Source organism: Pan paniscus, chromosome 4 (genome assembly GCF_029289425.2).
Source record: "Pan paniscus chromosome 4, NHGRI_mPanPan1-v2.0_pri, whole genome shotgun sequence".
NCBI classification, from domain to species: Eukaryota; Metazoa; Chordata; class Mammalia; order Primates; family Hominidae; genus Pan; species Pan paniscus.
The window spans coordinates 103,272,189-103,292,977 of record NC_073253.2 but is presented as its reverse complement, the minus strand read 5'-3'; the positions used below and the strand labels follow the sequence as shown (position 1 = coordinate 103,292,977).

At 35.3% G+C, this 20,789-nt stretch overlaps 1 protein-coding gene across 1 annotated transcript in view; it reads left to right on the top strand.

Moving 5' to 3' along the window:
• FBXL17 (F-box and leucine rich repeat protein 17) overlaps positions 1–20,789 on the top strand; it is a 525,355-nt gene that overhangs the window by 371,107 nt on the left and 133,459 nt on the right. The window lies entirely within an intron of this gene.

Here is a 20,789-nt window from a genome sequence, read left to right as displayed (position 1 = left end):
CTCCATGTTGGTCAGGCTGGTCTCAAACTCTCAACATAAGGTGATCCACCCGCCTTGGCCTCCCAAAGTGCTGGGATTACAGGCATAAGCCACCACACCCAGCCAGGTAGGTACTATTATTAGTTCAAGTTGTAGACGTGGAAACTGAGACCTGGATAGCTTCAGGTTTACATAATTTGTGCGTAACACTATAGTATGCATTCAGTATTAAGTCAGTGTCTTGCATAATCACTCAGAGGTCAGAGAAGTGTTGTATTTATTATTAGCAACACTTTTCTTTCCAGTAGGATTTTTCCAGATGTCAGAGCCTTAAAAATATAACTAAATCCAGACAGCCATATTTGTTAATCTGCATATGAAAAAACAATGTCATAAAGCAGCTACCCCATGAGATCTAATTATATTCTTCTAGAACTTAATAGGTTTAATTTACTTATTCACTATAACTTTGCCATGCTGATACCAAATGTAAGTTGCGTGCCATGATTAAGTGTTCTGTAGCTGAAAGGGGGAGATTGTTATTGATATTCAGTATGTATTAATATATTCAACAAATGTTTTCTTAAAATGATTTCAAAAGTGTATATAATTCTTCATGAGTTAAAATTTTTCTGAATCCTCTTTTAAAATTATTATAACTAACTTATGAAAGAAGTAGTATTACCTATTTTCAATAGATGAGGAAGCTGAGGCCTGACAGGTTTTAATTAATTTGCAAAACAAAAACTAAAATTTCCCCATTGCAGATGACTTCTCAAATTTCTCTGCTTTTCGTATAAGAATTATTCCTTTATTTAAGTAGTAATTTTAAAGCAATTTAAGACAACATTCAATGAGATACTTTCATAGTAGCTTTAAAGTGCAGATATTTCTAAAGATACATAATTTTACTATTCCTAGAAATGTAAGCAATTGCTTTCTTGAATTCCTTTCTTAACCCTACACTCAGAAGTTCTCAGGCCTCAGTGTCATCATTCACCCTCAGTTGCCTGTTAACTTTTTGTTTGCTTGTTTGTTTTTGAGATAGAGTCTCACTCTGTTGCCCAGGCTAGAGTGCAGTGGTGAGATCTTAATTCACTGCGACCTCCACCTCCCAGGTTCCAGTGATTCTCCTGCCTCAGCCTCCCCAGTAGCTGGGATTACAGGCACGTACCACCATGACTGGCTAATTTTATTTTATTTTATTTTTTGTATTTTTAGTAGAGACAGGGTTTCACAATGTTGGCCAGGCTGGTCTCGAACTTCTGACCTCAAGTGACCTGCACTCCTTGGCCTCCCAAAGTGCTGGAATTACAGGCATGAGCCACTGCACCCAGCCCCATTAACTTTCTTCTCCTGAGAGAGCCTCTCCAAGAATGTTCTCTGAGAAGTAAAAAATCAAATCCCTCTTCAGTGTGGCTTTGTGTTCTACCTACTTTGTTCTCTTTAGCTTTAGTGTTCCTTATTTTCCGAGATACAATGAAAAGTAGGAAGAAAAAGGGAGAAAAAGCCCAAGAGCTACATCCCTTTCTTCTAAAGTATCAAACCATATGTCTTCTATTCCCAAGTGCTGTCTTATGGTTTTACCTGCTCTTCAAGATAATTTTGTCCTCACCAGCTGATGTTGGACTAGATCTACTTCACTACTTACTAATTAGCCTACTAATGTTAGACACGTAACACATGATTTATTTTGAAGAAAAACAAAACAAACATGTCCCAACTTTCCTATTTAGAAAGTGAGAGTAACACTGAAAACACAATATAAATTTAACATTAAAATAATTCATTATATTGTATGTTTATCACAGATTAGAGTCACATTCTTGTATCCACTAACATAGGCATAGTTAAGCCTCTCCAGAAGGTCTTTCCCTTTTCATCTCCTAGCTGGACTTCTTTAGATAAATATCAACTTTCCAGTTTACCTGAGTTCAATTTATTTAGGAAAGGCAGGAATAGTACGTAATTGTTTTCCTTTATTTTCCAGTTTTTAAAATATTCAGTGGTTTTGCATCATCCCATAAAGGTGATCAGTGAAGAACTATTGTTGTTTAATTATCATTTTAAACTCAATGATCCATTGCAATTTTTTTTTATTGATGCTCAAATTGCCCTATTTTTGATAGTGGAAGCTTCTTCATTTGATTCCTGTTTTCTTTTGACATGGACTCATTATGTCAAGATACACCAGGCTCTTCTTATGCACGTTATGGTAGAGACATGGGATAATCCATTTTTCTAAAGAACCGTGCTTCCTTTGATTGAATTTTTCTAAGTCTGTGCTACATCCCGAATCTTACATCACTGTATTTTATGTCTTTTATTCCTCCAGCTTAAAACCTATTATATTCGTCATCACAGGTCCAGCCTTCTCATTACAACTCAGCAAAGTCAGCCCCTCCACACAGGTTTTAAAGCATCCTCATTCAAGGACTAAAAGCTTGTAGTTTCTTGTATCCAATACTCACTTAATCCCCAGACACATTTTCTACTTTTGGAGAAGTTAGAGGTGGGACTTGGTAAGAAGTAATTTTACATTTTAGCTAGTCCATCAACTTGCTGGGTATTACCTTCTGATTTTGTTTGTCTCAAATTTTCTGCATTTGTTTTAAGTATTGAAAATAGACCTCTTGGACCCAGCCATTTGGAAATAAATAGAAAAGTGTTCAAGACTGTATGGTATTACATTCATGGGCTTTCAAACTTCTTTGTCCTGCAGTGAGAAATCCATTTTGCATTTGAAGTGTTTGTTGGACTCTCAGTAGATTAATTATGTCACTTAACACAATGACCAGAAGTTTGAAAAATACTGGTCTAGTTCAACTTCTCTCTCAATATATAAGTAAGAACTGGATCTGTCAGTGAATGACCTGCTAGAGGGTAGAAAACCGGTAGATTTCCTTGGTACAAAATGGACACTATTCTCGAGGTAGAAGGTGCCAGCCTTCCCAAGCTCATCAGATCCCACACGTTGATCTTATTAGCTATAAAATCGGGTTAATATTCTTTCCATCTCATATTTTTTGGAGGCAAAGAACCAGACAGATTGATGATTTCACTGTAGGATAGATATTAAATGGAACTTTCTCCTTAGGCAAAAAGACCGTTTTGTTCATCTAATTTCCTAATTAAGTAAATCAAACTTACTTTTAACTTAAATATTAAGCTGTTAATTTTCACCCTTATCCTAAAACATTCCCTTGGGCTTGTAAAGACTCAGTCACCTAGAATTTATCTGTCAAATGTGTTTCTTTCCTTGGGTTTATCTGCATGACATTAAATAAATACTTTGAACTTTTCAACTTTTCAAACAATTGTGTTGAGTTGACATGGCTGATCCAGCCTCCGTGCCTCTGTGCTCTGTGTATGCCAAGTGACTGAAAGTGACTTGGCTTTCATTGAAAATGACTGAGTGAGGGCAGAGAAAAGATTTTAAAAAACTAAAAATTAGGAATAAACAGAGAAAATTCACTTCATCTTCAGGAAGTTATGGTACTTTTCTATTCACCATATATATATATGAAAAACAAAAGCAAAACTATATATATATATATATATATATGTATATAGTACAGGGAGCAACTCACGACCAAGCTGCATATATATATATATATATATATGCTTTTCAAATGAACTATGTTCATACTGATATAATATACATTTTGCCTGCCAAAATACTTTCATATGGTAAATAATTCTTAGAAGCAGAGAAAAAAAATTGTGTGGAAAACTAGCTATGTACTGTTTGATGATTGATACTTGTGTATTTTTAATCATCTCTATTTCTTTCTTAGGTTAAATTTCCCTTTTTTTCTTCCTACTTACTATCTCTTTCCTCACATATGGCTCTAGGAGCCTCTCCAAGAAAGCAGTTTGCTTTGAAGATATTTTATTTCCGCTCATAAAGGATTCTTCTGTTCTACTATTAGAAATAAAATCACAATAAAATCCTAATAGGATCCAATCCCTTCCTTTCCCTTTGTATGTTTGGAAATCTCTCCGAAGTCAGCCTTATGAAGTCAGATTTGGAGGTTTGAAGTCCAGAGATGTGTCTCTGGTGTTCTGAGGAGCAGGCACTTGTATAGGGAGCAACTCACAACCAAGCTGCGTGCATCCAGAATGATATTTTCTGAATATGCTAGAAGATGGTATATTTGAAACTTTAAATTATTTCTATCTTACAGTAACCAATTAACTTTTAATGAATAATACATATTTTTACACACATTTATATTATAGTAGCATACCTATATATGTGCATCAATAATCAATAAGATTTAAGCTGCCAATTTTGAACAGCAATAAGGAACTTAAAATTTCTGCCCTACAAAATAAATGAAGAGTTTGAAATTTAATCAGTCCTATTTTATGTTGAGGCAAAGGTACTTCGGCTTTTTTCTGAGAATCATCCCTTCTGCTCTGGTTTACATAAGAAATTGGTTGAAATCCTCTAAAGCATTCGTTTTCAACTTTGCCATTATAACACACCTTGCATTCAAGGTTTGCAAATGATTAACTTTCAAAAAAATTATAAATTGGAACAGATTAAGTGATATCTTCTTTTCACTCTCTTGGACCCTGACAAAATTTTAAGTGCTAGAAACAGGGATGAGGGTATCAAGCATGTTGATATTTGCACATGATTTCTGGTTTCTTTGTTGTCACAGCTTTTGATGCTTGTACTTACCAGTGTACGATTTATTAGTTATTTACATGCCTGTGAAGTGTATTATTGTTATAAAGTCTAGTCCCCTATTCCCCTAATGCATATTCCCCCCACATTTCTGTCACGTTCTTTTATTTCCACAATATTTTGGGGCTACAGAAAATTCAGGGAATGCGCATGACTATGTGCCGCACATGTAAACATTATCCATCACATTCATCATTCGGTGGAGGAACATGCTGATTCTAGAGCTGGAGGAGGTCCTTGAGGACAAATAGGACACCAAACAGCACAAACCTGATGACGCTCTCACATGCTCTACATTACGTGGAAAGGTACAGCCTTTCTATCGTTATGCTGTCTTTTGCATGAAGTTCATGCTTCATCTTCGTTCCTAGACTTCATTTGAAATCTACTTTCTCAGATTTATGAAAAAATATACTTTTTAAATATTGTTCATAAGTGTGGTCTTGATATTTAGTAGCCTACATACCATATACTTTTAAATTAGTTGTTTTAAGATACGGCATTTAACTTAGAAACCTACTATAATTTCCCAAGTTTTTCTGGTAATGGGAAGGTCCTTTAAGACATTTTTTACGTGCAGTGGGCTCTACAAATATTTACTTTTTTTTTTCACCTTTAAGAAACCGGTTGAAAATTGTAGAATTAGACTTTGAAGCTGTGTAGTGTATTTTTGGACTATTACAAATCTATCTAAATCTACAACCTGCTAGGAAAGATCGGATCCCTTTCAGCTTGTGATTGTAATATATGATTTGTGTGGACTCTAGTCTGTCTCACAAATGCATTTAGTATTTTCTGAACTGAGCTTCTGTTGTGTGCCAGGCAGGTTTCTAACTGTGCGTGTTCAGTCCACTGATTGACTGACTGAGAGCCAAATTATTCTCACTAACACATACTCAATTCCCAACTACTACAGAAAAGATGGACTCCAGGGCCTAAATTGGACCCTCACTAACAAAGCTTGCTTTCTGCCAGTAGTCATACTTACACAGTGAATGAAAATTCAGTGACCTATATTCTTCCATTTAAACCTTAAAATTTTAAATTAAAACTTTGTCAACAGTAATTTTAACCATACTGAGGCAAAAAGAGCGTTCCCTGCAATCTGGCAGCACTAAATATAATTCATAACTATCAAAAATCCGTTTTCTCTGCATAACTTTTAAGAACGCTCCTGATGTCTTCAAAATTCCATGCAATTTTCTTTAAAAGTTGGTTTGGAATGCCACTGTGCATCTTGAAGCCCACATACAGTGAGTTAAATTACAGCAATAGCATATTTCTCAAGCACCATATAGTTGCAAATCCTTTATCCTGAAGTACATAGTAAAGGATTTTCTCCTTGAACAGTGAAGAAAGTTGAACTTTGGGGTTGTTTCAATTTAACACATGATATGCTGCTGCACACTTAAAGCTGTGTTTTGACTTTCCTACTTTTTCTTCTTTATTCATCCCTGCTTCCCATAAAAAGAGGTAAGTATGTAATACTGATTATAAAACTGGATCCACATTATCACTGTTTTCAAAGCATCATATCCCTGCACTGGCTAATGTAAGTACTTCCTTTTCAGTAGGTTAATCTAAATGCAGAATAGAAGGCTGTTTATTCTCACAATCATTTCTATCACTTCATCATAACCACTACTGTTCTTCCCTGTGTAAATGGCATCACTATTCACCTTTTTACTTGGCCAAAACTTTGATCTCCCTGATGCTACGCTTTCTTTCTACCTTTCATCACATCCATTTGCAAGCCCGGTCAACTCTATCCTCAAAATATATTTAAATAGAGCCAAATCCACTGATAACTGTGCTAACCACTTAACTGTATCCCCTATTTGTCTTCTTCCTATCTTATAATCTATTTATCACAGAGTGGCTTCAATGAACATTCTACAATTTTTTGAATGAATTAAAATGTTATTTAAATTAATTTTTTTATGACTTTAGCAATATGGTGTTTATCCTGGGTTACATATAGACCTAAAACCAAAAGAAACATTAAAATTTAAACATTCCAGTGCCTTGCCTCCCATTTAGTTTAGATTCAACTACATATTTAGACATTTAGCCACCATAGGCCACCCTTGGCACAGTGTGCTCAGCAAGACAAGAGCCTTAGCTTGCCAGAGGGCAGTGTCAGGCGGTCAGCTTCTGTAGGAGACCTTGTGGTAGTCCCACGTCACGGTTCACCCAGCAGTCAGGAGGCTCTTCTTTCACCCACCAGATGAAGGCTCAAGTATAAGGAGGTAAGATCCACATAACATAGATACAGGCATTACCCTGGCTTAGAAGCTTCAAGCCCCCACCACCTAATATGTCTTGGAACAGTCAACAGGCATAGCTTCTAGAATTGCCACACGTTATAAGTCCAGTTATGTCAATGATTGCATTCAGGTAATCGAAAGCAATGGTGTCCCTATCAGGTACTTATAGTTCTCTCAAACCAGACAGATGCTATTTATCAATCAGGGGTCATTGTTACAATAAGCAATAATAGTTGCTTATAATAACATGGTTAAGATACCATTTTAGAATTGCCGGAGAACAGATCTGGGAAGTTAACCAAAGGTCAGATTTTCATGGGAAAGGTTTCTTAGCTCTTACCCACTGTAGGAATTTTTAAATCAGCTTCAGATGTGACTTTAAATGTAAAAACGATTCTATATGTATTAGAGGGCAGATATTTAACCACCATCCATACCACATTTTTTATTTCCTCTGCCCAGCATGCTTTTTAAGAGAACATTTATTATACTCCTAAAATTGAGACAGAGGAGGTAGGGCATATGAAAGGATGACAGTGCTGTTTCTGAAATCCTCCCCTCCAGCCTCTGGACCAGCCAGTCCTGGCCTCACCTGGGACTCTGATACTTTATGTATCGTCCAGACATAGCCACAGGAATAAGTACCATTAGATTCCTATTTTATTTTTGCATGAGGGAGGAAAACCTAGCTAATACGAGGCAGCAAAATCACCCAGAATCTTGCTTGTGCCTATTCAGTCTGGTCTCCAAATGACAGAGCAAAACAGAAAAAAAAAAAAAAAAAAAAAGTCATTGAAAATTTGACACTCTAGCAATTTGCTTTGCTACTATTGGGAACACTGGCAGACAGGCACCCAGTATCCCCTAACTAGCGTATAGTGTTCTTGGCAAAAATTTGTCAGTTTTGCAAACATCTTTTAAAACAAGTATTTCTATTATCTAATTTCTTAGGGTTGGGGAAATGAGGAATCAGAATGGAAGCTTCCTAGCTAATATGAATATTTGTGGGAAAATATTGCAAGAATGTATTATATAATATGCTACGAATTCTGTCTAGAAGTATTTCCCACTAGTTTGATTATTGGTTCCGAGATTATGAAGAAGTTTCAGTGGCATCCTACAGAATTTGGCTAAAAATTTTTCAAGCTTCAGAGCTATAGGAGCTGTGAGAAAATGCTGATTCCTCTGAAGCCTCCATTTTCATTCAGAAGAAAACTGAGGCCTGGTTTTTCCCAGCTCTAGAACCAGAACTAAGCTCTCCTCGATCCCAGGCTGGAGTACTTTCCCTCCCATTGCTTAACTATGGCACTTTTTCCTCCTCTTTGCCCAGGAACTTTTCTGTGAGACAACCAGGCATACCTTTACTCAGTAGTATTGCAAAGGGGGTAGAAAATATGAGTATTTTCCAATTAAATCATGTTATATGATAATGCAATATTATTTTATTTCTATTGTGTAATGATTTTAGAAATATTTTTATTAATTTCTTGCATAAGCTTTTTCAAATAAGATATAATTTCTTACCTAATTATTTAGAATAAGTAGGATTACATTATTACTTTTTATTAAAAAATGGGGAAAATAGTGTTCGTTAACTGAAATGTATGAGGCTTTCACACACAAATATCTGTTAAAATATCAAAACATAGTTTACCCAGGTTCTTGAATAATATTTAATTGGGTATACAATTTAGGAATTAAATTTTTTGTGTGTATTTTGAAGATATTATCCCACTGTCTTCTGGCTTGCATTATGTTGAAAGAGCCGCCAATCATTATTCCTTTGTTAGTAATTGTCTTTTTTCTTTGCTTGCAATATCTTCTTTTTACTTTTAATGTTGCGCAGCTTTTCTGTTATATCTCTTCCTATGTGTTTCTTTTTATTTATCATGTTCAGAATTTATAGATCTTCCTCAACTCAAGAACTCAGTTCTTTAATTAGTTTGGGGAAAGTTTCAAGCCTTATTTTCTCAAACATTGCCTTTTTCCCCTTTTCTCTATTCTGGACATTTAGCCATATATATTAGACCTTCTCATGCTATATTTTTAATCTATTAATCTCTCTTTTATTTTATCCATCCCTATGCTATAATGTGTGTTATTTTCACATCTGCTTACGATTTGCTGATTTTTCCATCAGCCCTGTCCAATTTTCTCTGTAAGCTATCTGTTGGATTTTTAATTTCAGTGATCATCTTTGTACTTTCTGGAAATTATGATTCTTTTTCATAAATCTGCTTTGTCTTTTTTATAGTAACATGTTACTTGGTCATGTTTTCAGTTCTCTTTCTATTTCACAGTTTGAATGTACTTTTACTACATTTATGTCTGATAGTCTAAAATCTGAAGTCCTTTAGGGTTTTATTATTTTCTTTCTTCTTTCTTCTGGCTCTCATTCATAGTGAATTGGGTTTTTTGTTTTGTTTTGTTTCTAATTGTGAACTTCTATTTGATCTTTATCTATGGGAACCCACTGTGACCTGTGTTAATGGATGTGCTTTCAAAGATCTGTGTTTGCTCCACCAGGAACTCTGGTACACTACCAGTTTGGACTACTTTCAGTTTCTTGGGCAGTTTGGACTACTTTCAGTTTCAGTTCTTGGGCAGGGGTTTCTAAGAGCAGAAAAAAGGGTAACTCACACTCCATCTTCATGTGATTGGCCTGTGACTTTGATTCTCAGAGGAGATATTTTTTCCCCTTATCACACATGGCCATTAAATTCAAAAGGCCACAAATATTAGCAAGCTTCCTCAAGGAAGCTGTGGCATTCATACTTAATTTTTGGGTCCTTAACTTTTTACGTTTACTTTGTTTAAACAGCTTTATACATTATAAAATTCATGCATTTTAAGTGTACATTTCAATTATTTTAGTAAATTTGCAGAGTTGTGAAATCATCACAATTCAGTTTTAAAACTTTTTTCACTCCATTAAGATCCTCTTCTCTGTTTACAGTTAATCACTGTTCCTGTTCAATTTCAGGCAACTAATAATTCACTGTCTATATAGATTAGTCTTTTCTGAACATTTTGTATGAAGGGAATCAAACAAGATGTGGTCTTCTGCATATACCTTCTTTCTCTTAGTAAGTTTCTTGAGATTCATCTATGTCGTGGCATGTATTAGTATTTTGAGATTTGTCAATGTTGTGGGATGTATTAGTATTTTATCCTTTTTATTGCTAAATAGTATTCCATTTTATGGCTATACCACTTTTTTTTTATCCTTTCACCAGTTGATGGACATTTGGGTTATTTCTACTTTTTCATTATTATAAATAATGCTGCTATGACCTTTCTCATTCAAGTCTTTCATTTGAACACGTGTTCTCATTTATCTTAGGTAGATACCTGGGAAAAGTATTACTGAGAAGCATCATAAGTTTTTTCTTACTTTCTTACTAAGTCGGTTATGTATTTTAAAGAATGCTTGTTGTATTTTATCCAGCATTTCTATCTCTGTTGAAGTGGGAAAAAATTTTGGTAAGTCTGGAGCACAAGAGTTTTTGAAAGAGAAGGGGTTTTTTTTGTTTGTTTTAAATCTATAAGAGACGGCTGGGCACGGTGGCTCGTGCCTGTAATCCCAGCATTTTGGGAGGCCGAGGTGGGTGGAACACCTGAGGTCAGGAGTTCAAGACCAGCCTGACCAACAGGTGAAACCCCGTCTCTACTAAAAATACAAAAAAAAAAAAAAATTAGCTGGGTGTGGTGGTGTGTGCCAGTAATCCCAGCTACTCAGGAGGCTGAGGGAGGAGAATCCCTTGAACCCGGGAGGCAGAGGTTGCAGTGAGCTGAGATCGCACCATTGCACTCCAACCTGGGTGACAAGTGAAACTCCATCTCAAAAAAAATCTACAAGAGAAATTTGCAATTTGAAATTTATGTCATTTGAAAATATTCACTTGCAAGGTAATGATCATATTTTTGCATGTCTTTTTTTATTTTTAGTTATTAGAATCATCAAGATTCTTTAATAGCACAAGAGGGAAAATTTCAATAGGATGTTTAAAGTATTAGCCCAGGAATTTTTTTTTTTAATTTTGAGATGTCAGAAACTAACCTTAAGAAACTAATTTTCCGGCTGGGCACGGTGGCTCACACCTGTAATCCCAACACTTCGGGAGGCCCAGGTGGGCGGATCACGAGGTCAGGAGATCGAGACCATCTTGGCTAACATGGTGAGACCCCGTCTCTACTAGAAATATGGAAAATTAGCTGGGTGTGCTGGCAGGCGCCTGTAGTCCCAGCTACTTGGGAGGCTGAGGCAGGAGAATGGCTTGAACCCAGGACGCGGAGCTTGTAGTGAGCCGAGATAGCACCGCTGCACTCCACCCTGGGCGATGGAGTGCGACTCTGTCTCAAAAAAAACAAAACAAAACAAAACAAAACAAAAACTAATTTTCCTTCTGCATTTTCAGCCAAATAAATATATTTTTAATTTACTCAAATATTTAAATACAGAGTACTTAAATTCTACCTTTATTATTTTGATAATTAATTTGAGACATTTTAAATGATGAAGCAATTTAATTAGGGATTAATTCCATTTTGCAGACATGGTTTTGACTTGTGCTTTCACTAAAAACATAAAAACATTCACACATGTCATTCTTATTTCTCTGTTTGGGGTTTTCCTTTCCCTAAATTGGATCAAAACTATTGAGTAGTTGAAGGTGTTTTACATATATATGTATATGTATGTATATATATAAATTACACGGCTAGCAACGTGTACTACCACATGTGAAGATAATTTTTCTTCTTTTTACCTTTAGGTTATTTAGGGCTTTGAGGTCAACATTTTAGTATTATTAGTTGCTTTACAGTTTTATATTTGCAGATCATTTTAATAAGTGCACAGCTATTTTATAATTTCCTGTGTACATTGAAATTAAAGGGAGCACAGGTGTGTTTAAATGTTTATCATCTATGAGCACTTAGGATTCAAGGGCATCTGCTGTATTCTACTTCACTAGCCAAATGCATTAAAATAATTTATTGTGCTATGTTCCTCTTTTTCTTTTCAACAAAATCATTTTTGCAAGATCTTTTTAAATGGATGTTGTTTTCATTCATGGAAAATTTCAAGAACGGAAGGTTGATTTAAATGCTTTTAACCAATCATTTAACATTAATGCACTGAACATTGTGGAGATGCTGAAAGCAATTTGAGGTTCTGGTATATGATACTCTCTAGTGAGATTTTATTGTCTTGAGATTCTGGCATATCTATCTTAATAGAAAGTTGAAGATAGAGTTTTTATTCAGTGTATGGATTACATTAGTATAGGATGTTATGAAATTTATTTTTCCATCAAGTATATGTATTAAATTTTTGCAGTAATCAGATATCTATTGTCATTTGTAAAATATTGTTATTGCTTCTGTGTGTGCCATCTAAAGAACAGACTGGATTTTCCTTGGTAGAGTCTGTAACGAACAAACAGAAAAGGTGATTAACATGCAGCTCTAAATAGAATTCAGTTTTTTATAGTACTGCTGCAAGGAACCTGTCTTCATCTTCTCCCTGCATACTTTTCATTGCCAAGTGTACCCACATCTTTCTATTTTCACCTTGGCCTGGTGAAGCCTTAGCAGTATGCGTATAAGAAGCTTCTGGTTAGACTGGAAGTCAGCTCATCTTCAGGGTTGCCAGGGTGATGTTGTTATTGATATTATTATTCACATATGCATACAAACAACAATAAAAACAATACAGCTTTCATTTATACAGCTTACTAGACACAGCAGATCTAGAAGGGAGGAGGCATTATCCCATTTTACAGATAAGAAAACAGGAATCCAGGGAAGTTAAGCAAATTGCCCAAGATTATACATCTAGAAGTAAAACTCATTCACATAACCTCTTTTCCCAGGATATCCTGACTTTTTGGTTCAGGAGGATTTCCTAGTTTCTACCCACCTTGTCTTTCTTGCCTTTCATTATCGCCTTTCTACTTGTTCTTAATTGGTGTGTCCATTTGTTTCTTTGCCTTGAATGTGGTATATGAATGCATCTCCACTTCAGACTGCTGAATAGATCACACTTACGCACCAAAGAACATGTGTATTCACTTATCCATTCATTCAATCAACCAGTAAGTGTTTGTTGAGTATTTATTATGTGTAAAGTCCTATATTTGGAGGAGCATAAAGATAAAGATAGACCTGCCTCCTTTTGCTTATGTCCTCTTTGAAAGCAAGGTCTGAGTTGTGTCTGTGTTTGTGTGTGTATGTGTGTGTGTGTGCATGTGTTATTTAGAAATATGAGAATGAAGGGAAGAATTGCAAGAAGCAGCTAAATGAGTTGAAAGTGGTGGGGCTTTGGGAATGTGGAGGCATACAGCATGAGACTGCTAGTTGTAGTATTTGACTTTAAAAATTTGTATGTGTGTGTGTGGTGTGTGTGTGTGTGTTTCTGACAAAAGTAAAAAAAAAAGTAAATTTCAAAAAAGCATCCCACACTTTAGTAGAACGGCAGTGATATAGGTCCAATTTTAGATATTTCAGAAACATAAGAGTCTTGCATGGCTAGTGCCTAAGATATGGAGGGTAAAAGGCATAATGCTCTCAGTCAACAGGTATTTGTCGAAGACCTAGTATATGCCTATCCCTGTGCTAGATACTGCAGACACAAAGATAAAATATCATTATTCTTATTTTCATCCTACTCACTCTGTCTCAAACTAACCTGGGGTGCAATAGACCTATATAACATAATATGACAGGTGGAATATATGATGATTTTCATCTACCAGATACCTGGAAAGTATAGACAAGGTCCTCCCAAGTCACCTGGAGCTGGCACTGATGGCAAGGAGAGATCGCCAGCAGACCTGGAGGGAAATGGGCAGGAGCACTGCTCAAGCTTGGACTGATTGGGAAGGGCATGGTATTCGCCTTCAGTATTTAGACTATATGGTGGAGAATTACCTGAGATGAGAGTGGAAAGGGGGTTTGGAGTAAGGTGTTGTCAAGCTTTAACTCTGAGTTTAGACTCTATGCTATAAATGTTAGGAGTTGTTGGAGATGTTTGAAGAGGCAAGTGTCAAGTCAAATTTATCTTGCAATGATAGAACTTTAGCAATGGAGGATGGATGGCACTGGGAAGAGCTTCATGAAGAAATCAACAATAAGGAAGATGTTAGAGTACTTGAGGATGAGAAATTTCAGGTTTCTCGGGTTTTTGCTTTTGACTTTCTGACCTCAAAAATTTTACATACATATATGTTGAAATCTGGTATTCTAGTGACACCTTATCAGTGTCACTGTATATATTTAGAATTTATATTTATATATTAGAAATTATATTCAGAATATATATATTTAGAATTAATTTAAATCTTATCTCTGTAGATTATAAACTTAATGGCCAAATATTTCAGGTAGCACTGTAACATACTAAATACCTACTGTTTAATATCACATGAACGTCTGTGACTCAAAAAACAGTTTGCAAATGGAATTCTTAATGAAGTTTAACCCTTTACGTTTGAGTTGAAGAAAGTAATTGCTATGTATTGTCACTTGCCTAAAATGTCTTTCATTCTTATTGTTAGCAAATACTGTCCAATGGAAATTTAATGGAAGCCACAAATGTGAGCTGCATAGATAATTTAAAATGTTCTAGTAGCCACATTGAAAACAGTGAAAAGAAACTAGTGAAATTTACTTTAATAATATACTTTATGTAATACAGTATAATCAAAGTATTATTATTCCAGCATGTAATCAATTAAAAAATACTAATGAAATGTTTTACATTCTTTATTTATAGTAAGTCTTTGAAATCGGGTGTGTATTTTACATTTACAGCACATCTCAATTTGGACTATCTATGTTTCCCGTGCTCAGTAGCCATGTGTGTCTTTGGACAGTGTAGCTCTAGAATAACCTTCTGTAGTGTTAAAACTCCACTTCAGGATTCATTCTAAATTTATTGAAACGTGAGAAAATGGCTGTCAGTGTGGACTTTAGTTTCTTTCTTTGTGGCAAATATGCAATCAGTCACTGAACATGAATTTTATTTTGTTTATTGTCTTAGTGACTCAGGGTGTTGATTTATCCATCTAGTTAACAGACCTTAAGTTCACCTCCTACCTCATCCTTCTGAGGCTTTTCCTTTCTTTTTATAATCACATCCTTTTGTTCTCAGCCTCAGTCGCATTTATAAATAAAGCAGACTGTTCATCTGACATCTTGGAAGACAGACAAGAACATCAGACAGAGAAAGAAAAAGGAAACCGTCTCCTTCGTAACTGCTTGCCCTCTTGTAATGAAACCTGCAGTATTTGATATGATAATGAATTCTTGAAATTGTTTTCAAGATGCCATCTCCCTAATTCTCTTGGGTAATGAATAGTGAGAAGCACTGTTCCCTCATTAAGATGCCTGGAGAGGGGTCTTGGACACCCATGTGGAGAAGAGCCACTGTAGAGAACATACATCTGAATTGTGGACTTTGCTGTGTGACAGACCCCTGCAAATGATGACGTGTCACTAGAATATCAGAGTTCAGCATTTCAATTTTACATATAAGTTAGGATGGAGCAGAGAGACCAGCTCTAAGTATTTTGTTAGTCTTCACAGTTATCAACCTTCAATATCTGTATTATTAGTATTATACTGATAAAGAAATATACCTAGAGTATTTGCCTATGTTGCCTAAGGATACAATGTAAATAGTAGAAACAGGATTTAAAACCAGATGTCACTGACCCTAAACTTTCCGCTACACTGTACTGCCTACTTAGATAAAATCTCTCATCTCGGAATACTCCATGCTGTAAGTTTTCAGTGGGGCATGGTGCAAAGGGACCAGGAGACAGTTTCCAGTCTCAGCCCTGATATTAACTGGTTATAAGAACATGTGCATATTCCTCATCTTCCCTCTAATATTTTACATCTGCATCTGTCACAGGCAACATGCTAAGAGTAGTGATGTTAAAAATTCAACCAATTTTTCCAGGAGAGGTACCATGATGAAATCAAATTCTCTCTGTCTTCCAAAATTACTATCTGCTTAAAGGTATAAGCTTCAATGCTTTGGAGGCAAGCAGGCCTAAGTTCAAAACCCAACCTTGTGTCTTAATATCTGTGTGAAGACAGGCACATTTTTAAATCTCTCTGGATCTCAGTTTCTTCACTGTAAATTGGACTGTGGTAAAGAATTAATGATAAAATATAGTAGATATATTTTATTCTTTGAGAGTTTTACTTGTAAAACATTTCTTATATAAAAGTTAAATTATTACTGTTAGGTCAGGCGTTGTGGCTCATGCCTGTATTCCCAACACTTTGGGAGCCCAAGTGGGTGGATCACCTGAGATCAGGAGTTCTAGACTAGCCTGGCCAACGTGGCAAAACCTTGTCTCTACTAAAAATACAAAAATTAGCCAGACATGGTGGCACACACCTGTGGTCCCAGCTACTCAGGAGGCTGAGACATGAGACTCACTTGAACCCAGGAGGCAGAGGCTGCAGGGAGTTGAGATCTTGCCACTGTACTCCAGCCTGGGTAACATAGGGAGACTCTGTCTCCAACAAACAAACGAACAAAAAATAGTGTCATAGGAATTCAGAGAAAGACAAAGATAATTTAAGAGCTAGAATGTTATCAGGGAACATTTAAGAAAAAATGAAATTTTAGGCTGGTAGAGAAAGGAAGGGAGGATTTGGACAGGAGAACTCAGCAAGGCAGAGTGATATTGTATGAAATAAAGGGAAAAAAATCAGGCATGGCGTGTATTAGGAAATTTGACATTTGTCATGTTTTTTGAGCATTTAGACATGGTCCAAGTTGTTGAGTTTTTGGTCATAAGCTAACCATAAAATTAAGTGGTTGCTTCTGCCTGAACATATAGCTGTAGCTTTAAGAAAATAAAAAGAATAGATCTGTTGAGGTGGATTGTCCTTTATAGACTCAGCTACTGCACTGTGTTTCATCAACTGCAGATTCTGATTTTTTGGGCTGCTTCATTGTCTCATTTTTCCATGAGTGTATTTTTCCATTTTTCAAATTTACTGTCCTCAACTTTCACCTTCTTTTAGAATAACAGCTTTGTGCTTTTTATTAGGTTTCACAGAACTAATTTAAATGCTTATTGATTTAATACTACTTATTTAATTTATTTAATGTTATTTATTTTTATTTCATAACATCATTAAATGAGGCCAGATTACTTGAATTTCTAAGTATAAATCTCATGTACTTTTCCAAAAGAAGTATTTTAAATATACTGAATAATTTATAAAAGCCTTCAGAAATTTGAGTTGATTTGGCTTTGGTTATATTGATACACATACACATACACACAAACTCTTATAAAACATTTTTTTTTCTTAAAAGTAAGGGAAAGTTTGTCTTCCCTCAAATAAGTCCTACTAGAATTAATGAAGACTGTATCCTGGCTTTTTGATTCTTTTGGTTCACCTGATAGAGTTTAAATATCCTATAGGAAAGAGTTCATTTAGCCATGTTTGCCTCTCTTAATGGGAGCTAAGTCATATGCAAGATTATTCCAAATTTTTCAAACAGCATGTGTTTTAAATAAATCAGGTTAAATAGGAAATAATTGACTTGTAAAACATTGAATCATTTCTGTATTTTATATGTATTTATAAATGTGAAAATATTTTTCTAATATGTAAAAATTAAGAAATAGCAGAATGGTGTAGGAGATACAGTGTTAAAATGCTCTAATACCATTTTAGTTCTTTTTCTGCTTTAAAAATCTTTTTATTGATGTAAATATAGAGAAAATTGCACACCTATCATAAGTACGCAGTTCAGTGAATCTTCACAAACTGAATACACTCTGTAACCAGAATTCAGATCAAGAAACAACATTTCTATTATTGCCACGATGCCCCCATGACCCTTTCCAGTCATTACCCTACCCCGAGGGTAACCAGTATCATTACTTTTAACCACGTTGATTAATATTAACTTATTTTATACTTAGAAAACATTTTTTAAACATATGTGACATTATAGAAATATCTGTATAGGTTTTTTTGTTTTTGTTTTTGTTTTTTGAGATGGAGCCTCACTCTCTCTCCCAGGCTGGAGTGCAGTGGCGCAATCTCGGCTCACTGCAACCTCCGCCCCCCGGGTTGAAGCGATTTTCCTGCCTCAGCCTCCCAAGTAGCTGGGATTATAGGCACCTGCCACCGCGCCTGGCTAAGTTTTGTATTTTTGGTAGAGATGGGGTTTCACCATCTTGACCAGGCTGGTCTTGAACTCCTGACCTCATAATCCACCCACCTCGGCCTCCCAAAGTGCTGGGATTACAGGCATGAGCCACCGTGCCCAGCCTTGTATAGGTTTTATAGTATGTTTATTGCCCTTTATGTTTATTTTTTTAAATATGCAGTTTTAATGCTATCTTCAGCCTGAAGATAAACTAATTTTTAATTAATTACCTGTGGCCTCAAATAAGAGGGAGACTGATACACGTGTGCATATATACACACACACTAAAAAGATTTTGCCCTACCACAAATTATTCTGATTCAAAGCAGTGTATTAGCAAGAAAACATGTTATCAATGGTAAGAAGAAAAAAAAATTATTCATTTAATTTTTTTAATATTTGGAATTATTTGGCATTAAAACAGAGGATTTTATTTTTATAATCAATATTTGTGATATCATGTCACTAGGCTTTAATGGAAATAAATTAGAAACTTCCTAGAATGGTAGAGGAAATAATCTGGCTTTATGAATCAATATGTATTATGCCTTTTCCAAGCCTTCTTAATTAATGAAACCATTTTCACCTTAAATTTTTATTTTAAAACATGTAGAATTAATAATAATTATAATTTTAGTATGATTTTAACATTATTTTGAAAATCTCTTATCAGCTAATTCTAACTTTTTAACTTCTATACCACAGCCCTGAGAGGGACACTATGAGGGGAATGTATATTCTTAAGAAAAGGATATTAGTCTGAAATGAGCTTGATCTGGTAACATAGGCTCTATTCAAAAATTGGTTAGCTGTGGCATTATCAGATATAAATTTTGGTTTGCTACATATTTTGTTTTGGTATTGCCATGACTTAATTATTGGGGCTAGCACCATGATACCAAGGAGTGTGATTTGACAGGAAAATTCCTGAAAAATGATAAAATGTGTACCTTCCTTTTAAACATAAAACATGTTTAAAGTAGACATCAGATGTAAAAATGGAAAACAGTAGGAAAATGTATATTAGATTAAATGTTTTGAGAAAAATATAAGAAATATTCCTATTTGTGCAGGTCTTGGCTTTTAGATATGTGAAAAAGCAACTGCCTAGACTATTTATTGCTTAGTCAGCTGAATGTAAAAATGGAAGCTTCACTGACATTCAACTTTCCTAATTTATTAGAAATGTCAGAAAATCATTGTATTTAGTAGCTTTGCTTAGAACATATTTGCACGTGGGGGTTTAATAAATCCCTGTATCTCTAATTTTTTACCTAATTATTTGTTTAATAGACTCACAAATTATATATCAGAAATACACATGGATAAAGAATAATCACTCATCATCTTACCATAACAGTATGAGAGTCTTTCTTTTTACCCCTTGCAGGCTTATAAAAGCATTAAGACATGAGAGAAAAAAATTAAGGAATAAGAAAAGTACAAGTGATAGGACTTAGAAAAGAAAAACAGGCCGGGTGCAGTGGCTCACGCCTGTAATCCCAGCACTTTGGGAGGCCAAGGTGGGTGGATCACGAGGTCAGGAGATCAAGACCATCCTGGCTAACATGGTGAAACCCCGTCTCTACTAAAAATACAAAAAATTAGCCAGGCGTGGTGGCAGGCGCCTGTGGTCCCAGCTACTCGGGAGGCTGAGGCAGGAGAATGGCGTGAACCTGGGAGGTGGAGCTTGCAGTGAGCCGAGATTGCGCCACTGCACTCCAACCTGGGCGACAGAGCAAGACTCCATCTCAAAAAAAAAAGAGGAAGGAAAAACAAAAGTGTAATCATTGTTATGCTGGGTAATGGCTTAATTAAATGAACCACCAAAATGATAGGACATGCTATTTGGTATTTGCTGTAAAACAATCAGCCAGTGTATCCACAGAATAAGGGAAGTAGGTAGGGATATATAAAAAATGCTTTTGTTTATGGGTTAATTGTTGCAGCTAGGTGTTGGATACATGAAAGTTATTATACTATTTGTCTACTTTTATTTATGTTTAAAATTTTCCATGATAAAAAGAAGTTTTTAAAATGTGTACCCCAAAGCACACATAGAACTTACTTAAGTAATTCTTCCTGTTTCAGTGACACAAGTGGCATCAGTTGCCTTTTTCATCATGTAGAAGGACAAAGGGGGAAATCTGCTTAGTAATGGCAGTGTTTTTCACATTAAATAAATAATGACAGAAATTGGGAGACTTATAGCCTTTTTTATATGACTTTTTCAAGGCCAACATTTTTCTGATTGTAGTTCCAGTTTCAAGGAGACAATGTATTTTTTTCTTCTGATACACCAAATTAGAAAATTTACCTTAGTTCTGTGTTTAATACTATACTTTTCATGTTAAATCAGGGTATTTGATTAGTGATATATTTTCTTTCCATAATAGAAAGTTAGTTCCATCCTAATTTGACTCAATCTATTGATCATTAAACTCTGTAAAGAGAGGCAGTTCTTACCTGATTCTTATTTATCATAAAGAAAATTACAACATTAAATGATCACCTACCTGCCCCAATTTTATAGATTTAGAAGTCATTTTACACACACACACACACACACACACACACACAATTAATATGATATGTGTGTGCATGTATAATTTTTATCTCAATATTTTAGATGTGAACAGGGAAAAGTCATAAT